Source organism: Lactuca virosa, chromosome 5 (genome assembly GCF_052849685.1).
Source record: "Lactuca virosa cultivar CGN04683 chromosome 5, Lactuca_virosa_CGN04683_v6, whole genome shotgun sequence".
NCBI lineage: Eukaryota > Viridiplantae > Streptophyta > Magnoliopsida > Asterales > Asteraceae > Lactuca > Lactuca virosa.
Window position 1 is genome coordinate 284,001,469 of NC_136430.1, and position 10,068 is coordinate 284,011,536.

A 10,068-nucleotide genomic window follows, 5' to 3' on the forward strand; every position below is an offset into this window, starting at 1 on the left:
TGATCGCGGTATGGTGTCAACCTGAGGATGAGATTGTGAAGTGGTAAGAGTAAGTGCGGTAAGACTGCGTGGAGCTGCAGTTTCAATGAGTCAGTGCAGAGAGGTGTGGTGATGCTACGGGGAGCCGTAGTACTCACTATTCAGTGAGAGGTTGTGGTGATGCTACGGGGAGCCGTAGTACTCACTATTCAGTGAGAGGTTGTGGTGATGCTACGGGGAGCCGTAGTACTCACTATTCAGTGAGAGGTTGTGGTGATGCTACGGGGAGCCGTAGTACTCACTATTCAGTGAGAGGTGTGGTGATACTACGGGGAGCCGTAGTACTCACTATTCAGTAAGAGGTTGTGGTGATGCTACGGGGAGCCGTAGTACTTACTATTCAGTGAGAGGTTGTGGTGATGCTACGGGGAGCCGTAGTACTCACTATTCAGTAAGAGGTTGTGGTGATGCTACGGGGAGCCGTAGTACTCACTATTCAGTGAGAGGTTGTGGTGATGCTACGAGGAGCCGTAGTACTCACTATTCAGCGATAGGTCGTTGTGATACTGCTGGGAGCCGTAGTACCCACTAGTCAGCTTAGTCAGCGAGAGAATGTTGTGATGAAGTGCTCTCTGATCAGAGCTTGACGCAGAAGAGTTTTAGGCTTGGGTAGCCCTAATATTTGAGTGTGTGGAAGCCTTGGTTCGAACCAGGGGCGAGACTGGGGTCTCCATGTTTGTCGGAAGTCGTTATATTCTGAATTGAGTAGTGGTTTTCGTGGCCAAAGAGAAGTGGATCAGTGAGGTTCGCATGGGTTGCGGGTCATGAGTCATGAGCTGAGTGGTTCGTTGGGGCGAGTGATTCCAGCTCTGGGTCAGATCGAACTCACGAGTTTGAGTTTGGCTCTGGTAGTGCGTTGAGTAGGCAGAATGAGATTCCGGATTCAGAGCTGAATTTCATTTGGAAAGGGGTATTGCTCCTATCTGGTGCCTTAGACCTGAGTGGGTCAATTCGTTGGTGTGAGAAAACCGCGAAATGCATGGAACTAATGAGTAGTAGACGACAGAGGTCGAGATTGAAACGAATTCCGTATTCGCTTGAGGAAAAGCGAACTTCGTGACTTGTGTGTCACACTGGGCCGAGATAGCTAGTGTGGGAATGAAGTCAGTGAGACATGTTGAGGTGTGCAATGGGTAACCTTTGGAGGTTCAACTGTGGAGTCAGAAATTGACCTAGTGCTCAGTATTAAAAAGGGGTATGAAGAACGAAGCTGGGACTTGTGATTGTGATGTCTGAGGACACTTCTGAGCGAGCCTGGTTATTCTCTTGTGTCTGAAGGGCAGAGTGTTGAGGATTCTTTGTTCGGATGGGTTCTGATAGCAGTCTAGTGTATGATCCCTGGTGGGGTGTGGACCCTTCCGTTTCTTGGAGCGTGATTTGGATCATTAGCATGATGATATGAGTGAGCGGTAGTCGATTGTTGGATTTGGTCTTGTGAGAATCAGAGGATCAGTGAGTTATCAGGGTTTGATATTCGAGGAGCGAATATCATGGTGATCGCTTGAGTAGGCGGTCTGGCAGCGGGTCAGGCCACTAGAGCTTCCGGATAGTGGGAAGGAGTATATTAGCGACGGAAGAGTTGGTTCAGTTATGGTCTTGGGAGTTTTGTGTGGTTTCGGGTGTCCATAGAGAAATATATCGGTGTAGTATGAGATCCTTTCGGTAGTGCCTTTTTGGGTTGATGATTTCATTATGTAAGTGGTTAAGGAGTGATTTCGAGGGCGAAATCTAATTCAAGTGGGGGAGAATTGTAACATCCGGATTGCCAGGGACATTATCGTGTATGTTAAATCTTGACATTTGAGGACGGACTCGACGAGTTGAGGGACCAACTCGCCGAGTCGAGTCGAGTTGATCGCGTGAGTTTAATGAAGGACTCGACGAGTCCGAGGAGGGACTCGCCGAGTAGGTGTTGGGCAGAGAAACCCTAATTTCCCGGGTTTGAGACCTATTTAAAGGAACTTATAGCCTCATTTGCGGCTACCCTTCCTTGAGAGCAAACCCTAAACGTGTATGGAGAGCCATGAGAGTATTAGAAGCTAAAACTTGGAGTAAACTAGTGCATCTCTTGAGGAGAAGAGGAGATGACCCATCAAGGGAGCTAGAGAATCAGTGGATCTGGTGTAACTTCGTGCAAGGGCTTGAGTAAGAGGTAAAAGCTTGCACCTTTCTTGTTATTTGGCTTAAATCTTGTAGATATGGAAGATTAGGGTTTCTTCCACCATTGTTGGGACTTTGTATGCATAAGGTCTCTCATGAGGCCTAAACTTCAGATCTGGACCTTGTGAGGTCCAGAGAGTCCAAAAATTATAGTTTTAGTTAACCATAGAAGAGTTATTGTGGTTAATCATCCTTGTTAGAGTTATAATGGCATTACGAGCCTTATATACCATGTTTAAACGTAAAGCTTGCAGCTTTACGTGACAATCGACCCTCAGGATGGTAGATCTAGTGTTTGGGGTGATGGATCTGCCTTACGTCGTCTGAATGAACTCGCCGAGTCGATGAGCCGACTCGACGAGTTGGTTAGGGTTTGTCCCGAGGAACCGAATCAGGCGATAGCTCGACGAGTTGGGGGTCAACTCGACGAGCTGAGCTGGACTGTCACGAGATTTCTGAGGAAAGTAAGTGGACTCGACGAGTCGCAAGGGTGCACTCGGCGAGTCGGGTCAAACATGGATTGTTGACTCGAGTTTGACTTCTGTTGACTTTGGGGCTTTGATCAACATAAGTAGTAGAGACCATGGAGGGGTAAAATGGTCTTTTATCCACTTCAAAGAGTTAAAGAGAGGAAGAATAGCCTTTGGTCATTAGAGTTGTGATTAGAGTATCACTTAGAGATATTTATCCCTTGTGTTAGGTGGAGGCTAGTTCGAAATCCGGGAGCGGGGTCTTTACTTGCTGTTGGTCAGGTGAGTCTTCTCACTATACTTTACCATGAGTGGTAATTAGAGTTATGTGACAGAGTATCTTGTATGCTATGTATGTGATGTGATGCACTGCATTATTTCTATGTGATTTATGCTGTGTGTATTCCAGAGTTTACAGAGTTAGGACCGGAAGGTCCACAGAGTTAGGACCAGAGGGTCCATAGAGTTAGGGCCAGTGGGCCCACAGAGTTATAGCCTCGAGTGGCTAATATGTGTTATATGTGGTATTTTGGGGAACTCACTAAGCTTTGTGCTTACCGTGATATATGTTATGTGTTTCAGGTATCTCAGAGGATCGCGGGAAGGTACCGGCTTGATTGTACACACCAGAGAAAGAGTTATGTTTGAGGATCCTGGATTTTTAATGGAGTTGTGTTTTGTAATTTTAATAAACGAGATTTCCATACAATTTGTTATGAAAAGTATGCGATTTTAAAATGAAAAATCTGTTTGAAAAATTACGGTGTTACATAATTAATATATATATATATATATATATATATATATATATATATATATATAATTTTGTTTTTGTCTATATTTTTTCATTCATAAAATTTCTCTATTACGTTTATGGTATCTACAAAAGGTATAGTGAAAATTAAATAAACCATTAGTTTATACAATATAAATTTTATTTTTATGATCTTACCTGTTATCCGAATATACATGAATTATTGGTTTGTCACAATCTTATAGTTTTTTGGTTTGCAACTCTTTTAGGGGGCTGAAATTCAAATGAATACATCTGCATTCTGCAGTAGCTGATGAAAGTCGGAATGCTGAGGTAAATGGAATCAAGAAGTGAGATTTTGGAAAAAATTGGAAGTGTATTGCTTTTTCTTGCATTTAACCCACATTGTTTATTGTAATTTTTTGAATGTATTTTTCTTTCTTTTGCTTCTAATTATTCACTTTTAATGTAATGAAGGTGAGATTTTACCACTTGATATCACTAGAATTGGAGGGATAATCACCATGCACCAAATCTGTAGGTTACTCTACTATCATTTTATGCATCAAAAAGTAAATATTTGTTTATTGAGTACTTGGATTTGGAGTGTAACAGATGCACAAAAAAAATGACAAACATGATCCGTTTTACAATCAACCGATGGTTTCCAAACCCCGCAACACGTTCACTCCAAATCTCCTGCATGTAGGACCAAAAAAAGTTTACGAATCCGGACCTCCTTTAGACTGCTTATTGTGTCTTTTATGGTTTTGTGATTTTGTTGTTTCCAGCTTGCTTCTACGGCCAAGGCTTCAACACCTCCTTTATTTTATATAGCGGATTATGTTAGTGGACTCTACGATGCGCTTTCTAAGGGTGATACAGAGGCAGGTGCTGTTGGGAAACGTGTTTTTTGCCCGCGTCATTTACTGGTGTTCCCCGCTTCATGTACAATCATTATCTAGATGCGCTTTCCATATGTAGGGTGTATGGCAACCCACAATACTTTATCACGTTTACATGCAATGTGAAGTGGCCAGAGATCACCCGCTATATGGATATACATCGCCAAACCGATCCCCATAGTAGAGCGGATATCATTGCTCGGGTGTTGACGAATATGAACTATTTGCAAGTAAATTTTTTATATCTTTGAAACCGATTGTTAACAGCTGTTTTTTTTATTGAATTCGGAAGTTGACGAATACCAAGCCCCATGATGAAGCATACCACACCAACTCTTTATCTGTAGGATCCTTTAATCACCAAATACCTTATACGACATGAAACTGAAAAACAGATCGTAAGGAAGCATACCATCGAATAAGGAAGCATAAGGTTAAGGCATTCCCAAAGGATCCTTATACGACATGAAACTGACGAATACCAAGCCCCATGACGAAGCATACCACACCAACTCTTTTTTAATCAAATGTCCAGTAGTCATCCCTTAATGAATGGACACTTTTGTAATCGAATATCAATTAATGAATGATATATTTTGATCCTTATCGCCTAATATATTTACCTGTTACCACTAATTCTAATGAATAATATCTTTTGATCCTTATTCTCTAATATAATTATTTGCTCTATTAACAGATTCTTAAATAGATACGAAATATCTTGAACAAAGGTTACAACCGATATCATAGGAACACATCTGCTCCCTCTGCCTTCCGCAAAGTGGGGGTTACCAATCTAGTATATATATTAAAGAAATGGAAGTTAGGAACAGTGAAGTTCCTAACAAGTTGGTAGAAATGGTCACTCTCTTTATATGTGTGGTTACAATTCTTGGTCGTTTCTTTTAAAGAGTCTATATGTGTGGTTATAATTCTTGGTCGTTTCTTTTAAAGGGTCATATTTTGCCATTTTCAATATTCTTTTTCTTTTATCTCCTCCACCGCCTCCCTTACTCGGTAAGCCAATAACATTACGATTGGTGTCATCCCTTCTTTCAAGAATCACTGCTTACACCCTATTTTTTCATCTGCTTTTTCTTCTTGCCCCCGCTTCCAGTGACTCGCTTTAATCGACTTCACCGCCTAAAGACCTCAGTAGTTTCTGGGGTTTTTGTTCCTTTTCTGCCTTCGGTAGTCTTTTGGGGATATTGCGTCTTCCTTTCCGATTATTCTCATAAACAGAAGGCGGTGACGGAAGGAGTTCACTCCAATATTCTGATGACGGAAGGAGTCGCCACAGGTGGAGAAGCAGCTCGAGAAAACGTTGACAGAGGCCAACGCCACCACTGTCATATTTTTTTACCTCGATCGTCACTACCATCAGCCGCCTAATCTGGACCTGCGATTAGGGCTTGATGAAGACCATCGCTCCTGCCGGACTCACTACGCGGTAAGGAATTCGATCTTTTGCTTTTCCTGGTACCTGGTATTCGTTATTTGGCTTCGTTTCTTGTATGGGGGTTATCACTATCGCCTAATTACCATATCTGTTTTCGATTACAGTATGGTCGAAGAAGGAACGCACTTGAACTGAGAAATGGTTGAGATTTTCCCTAACAGTTCCGAATCAGAGGTGATGGAGACAAAATATATTTCACCCGATAACTGCATCTTCCGCCTTCTGCTTCTTCTTTCCCATTTTCTAATTATATTTTGTTTGTTTCTCTCGATTAGAACCAGTAATTGAAGAATCTCCTTTCCAGGCTGCTAAAGAAACATAATACCCCTGATGACAGTTGAAGGACTACGCTTTACGTTTGGTGCTCCTCTTGATGAATCACAGGTAAGTTTCCTCTTTCTACCTCTACATCTTTCTCAACTTATTCATTCTTTCTCTACTAAACACGTTTTGGGTTCTGTAAAACAAATCAAAATTTTTTTTTAATACATATTAGAATATTCAACTTTGTATGATTATGTATTGATTTCCCGTTCAAAATTGTCTTAATTCTGCTTAATTTTACATTGTTGTATAAGTCAATCGTTAATGAAGCTTTTTCCTTTTGAGTTAGATGTTATGAAAAACTGTTTGGGTGATGAAATAATACATATGTGTCTTCTTAAACTATGAGTTTATGATGCACTCAAGTTGTTTGATGAAATGTTTCAGAGAGAATTCAACCCATGTTTGTATTTTCTAATTATAAAATGAGTATTGTTGGTCATCTTACCTGGTAATCCTTGCTGCAGTTTGTGATTGTGTTAAATAATTTTTGGCTTCATCAATCCTATTGAATTATTAATAGATAGTGTTGTAATGTTTTACATCTGTAGATAAGCTAACATTTTGGTATCTGCTTTTTGCCAATAGAATTCTGTTACATTCAATTCACAAATTTTGCTGATGACCCGTATTGTATTGACAGCTCATCCAAAAGTCACATGTAAGTATATTTACACGAATACAATATTTGAGAACGTTTTAATTGATCATAGATCTTTTTTGGTGCATTATAAGGTTTATGAACTAGGTTGGAAGCAGGATGAATTCATGTTACAAGGCATGTATTTGGGAAAGTTTTATTCTTTTTTACTTTCTCTATTAATTCGATTTTTATGTTTATTTATACTCATATTTCATAAGTGCAGTGTCATAAAGATGTATCTGATTCGACTGAAGTTGTTGCACGGATCAACTATATTTTGCTTACATGAGTGTATGGTATGCTTAAAACGCCACTTTAATTTTCATTTGATTTGTTATCAAACTGAATCTCTTAATCGGAAAATACTCCAAATAACAAATTGAATTAATTGATATTTCAGTGATGGCCCACCCCAAGATTCCGGCAGCGACCACTAACAACTGCACCAGATTAGTAGCAGATTTCGGATTTCCAGGTATACGCTCATATACTTTTTCATTTTTCTTAATTTTTTGCACCATATGAAGTTTCTTTTCTTTCTACTGCTATTGTACCTGAATGATTTTTTTGAATGTTGCTTAGGTGGTGATTCAGTTTTGAATTTTTTTGAATTTTTTGCACAATATGAAGTTTCTTTTCTTTCTACAGCTGTTGCGATTTGTGGATTTTTCCGAATTTGGAACATGTGTAAATTGATCAAAAAAAATTGTTTAATTTTAATTTTCAATTTGAATTGAATCCATGAAGAACAAGGGTTTTTTTTTGGTAGATTCTAAAATTGTTGTGCTTCTGTAGGTGGGATATACTGCTTCTACTAAAGTCGCTCTCAGCATTGATTTATATTTATCGGTTCCACAGGTAAATCGACATTATGCTTCATCAATTGATCACGATTACTCATTGTACTCTCTCAAACACTCTAATAGCTCCTATGGTCATGGTTGAAATTGGACCCGTAGATATGGAGACAATCTTCATCAGAAAGCATAAAAACCATAAATTTATAAATTTCAAATTTTACAAGAGGAGAGGATAAAAAATACATAGGGGCAAGGGCTATGTTGTAATTCATGATGATTGGAATATTTGCAGATAGAAACCAAAAAATGGGATGTTTAAAAAGATGCAATTATGATGATCATAACTTTGAAATGGTTTTTCATAATTTTAATCTTTTTGGTATATTGGTCAACAGGAGGATATTGTTCACAGAGGGGGCTGCATCAGAAACCATAATTCAACATAAGGGACAAAAGGGTATAATTGTAATTTTGGTCATAAGTGTATCAACTTCTATTTTTTTCATCTACAGTTGTTTGTTGCCATCATTTTGAATGCGTCGGTAAGAAAATTCTTGACCCATGCGGAGCATGGGCTCCTTTTCTAGTTAATATTAAACCATATATGATTTATCTTTATCTTTTAATTAAACAACTAATTAGATTAACTAAATCATATAGGGACTAAATAATTATTAAAATCAAACAATTAATAAAATAAATTCAAATTTTATCCTAATCCAAACCCCTAATTATCAAAAAAAGGGGTTGGGTTTATCAGGTTTAATAATTCAAAATTTAAGGATTTTAAAATGATAATTAAGGAAACAATATAAAACCCTAAAAATGCTCCCCCGTTTTCGAAATAGAGTTAGGGACGTTAGGGTTTCAAGAAATCCTAGCCAAGTCGAAAATCATGGACATTAGGGTTTAATTTCCATAAACCCTAATTTTGATCTATTCAATATTATGCACAACCAAATAGAAAACATATGGCTCTGATACCACTGATGGATTTTATAGGTTATATTTAAAATCATATGGTGAAAAAAACTTAACCCTTAATTTCACATGCAACCTATTTGGATCTAAGTGTTCTCTATTGATAGCTATAATCTATGAACATCAAATAACCCTAGGAAAACCCTACTATTATCGAAATTCACAAAGGGATTAGGGTTTACATACCTTTTGATTATTGTTGTAAATAATCAATAAAATCCTTCTTGAACAAACTCTAGAAAGCAAGCACTAGAAATCTCGTGCATCTGATGGTTTGTACCCAAACCCTAGCAATTAGAACACTTGAGGAGAAAGAGAAAATGGGAGATGATTTTTGGCAATCTTTCTAGGATATCAAGTGGCCAATGATTGTAATGCTAAGACCCATATTTATAGGTGAAAGGAAAAACCTCGATAACCTTAATTTGAAATAAAATAATATTATTTCAATTCTTGTATTTATCTAGTTTCCTTAATATCCATATTATCTATATAGAATAATCTAGAAATCCTAAGGAGTCTTCAAATTTTCGGCCTCCCCTAGAATCCTCTAGAATTCTTCTCTTGTTCAACTATTGAACAATTACAGCTTAGATCCTTGCACTTTTAATCAATCAAATTAATTCCAATTAATTTATGATTAATTATTAATTAAATAATACTATTTCTAATTAATATATTAATCTCATAATATATTAATAAATTATTTATTGCTATTTATTAGTCATATAATAAATCAATAATCAACATCTCTCTCCAAAAGTCATTCTAGTCGGTTACTAGATTTGAAGGCAACCCAAAAGGACTTTGATTTTAATTCAAGTATATATCAATTCAATTATTGGCTTAGACACCTAATCCAACAACATGAACTGGAAATCAAGTGCTATTTGATGAGGAAGGAAGTGTCATCTCCAACAAGATAACAAACAAAGTGTTGCTAAAATCCAAAAGAAAATGAGATATGTTTACGCTAGATATGAAGCCTATTGTTGGTTTACCTTCAATTTGCTTACTATTAAAGACTTCCTTAGATCTAAGTTGGCTTTGGAATCAAATACTTTCTCACTTGAATTTTAGAAATCTTAATAAGCTTATTCTAAATGATTTAGTTAGACGTTTACCTGTACTAAAGTTTAAAGTTTGACAATGATTCCTTGTGTGCAAATTGTGAACAAGGAAAACAACAACAACAACAACAACAAAGAAATCCAACTGTCATTGACTCGAAGATCGTTGAACTCTTAGAGATTCTACATATTAATTTATGTGGACCTTCGACACCTGAGTCAATTAGTACGAAGAATTATATTTTGGTCATTGTAGATAACGTTTCATGTTTTACTTGGGTATACTTTCTTTAACAAAAGTCTGAAACGGATCAAGTCATGATTGACTTCATCAAAAGCATTGAAGTAAGCTTGAAAAAGATAGTCCAGAGAATTAGAATTGATAATGGAACAGAATTCAGGAATCGTGTTCTTGATTCATTTCATATCAGTCATGGAATTTCTCATAATCTTTCAGCTCCAT

General features: G+C 37.6%; 2 long non-coding RNA genes across 3 annotated transcripts; both read left to right on the forward strand.

Moving 5' to 3' along the window:
- The first annotated feature begins 3,665 nt into the window (after positions 1-3,665).
- LOC145117585 (uncharacterized) lies at positions 3,666-4,314 on the forward strand. Its single transcript, XR_013712713.1, has 3 exons — positions 3,666-3,756; positions 3,901-3,960; positions 4,215-4,314. It is a non-coding gene; the product is annotated as an uncharacterized LOC145117585 (long non-coding RNA).
- A 951-nt stretch (positions 4,315-5,265) lies between these two features.
- On the forward strand, positions 5,266-8,172 carry LOC145116071 (uncharacterized). Of its 2 annotated transcripts, XR_013711858.1 has the most exons (10): positions 5,266-5,345; positions 5,446-5,778; positions 5,892-5,961; positions 6,063-6,171; positions 6,700-6,772; positions 6,847-6,889; positions 6,978-7,050; positions 7,155-7,229; positions 7,550-7,612; positions 7,950-8,172. It is a non-coding gene; the product is annotated as an uncharacterized LOC145116071 (long non-coding RNA). The 2 variants fall into 2 exon arrangements; XR_013711857.1 differs by having other exon boundaries at positions 5,303-5,778.
- The last annotated feature ends 1,896 nt before the right edge of the window (positions 8,173-10,068 follow it).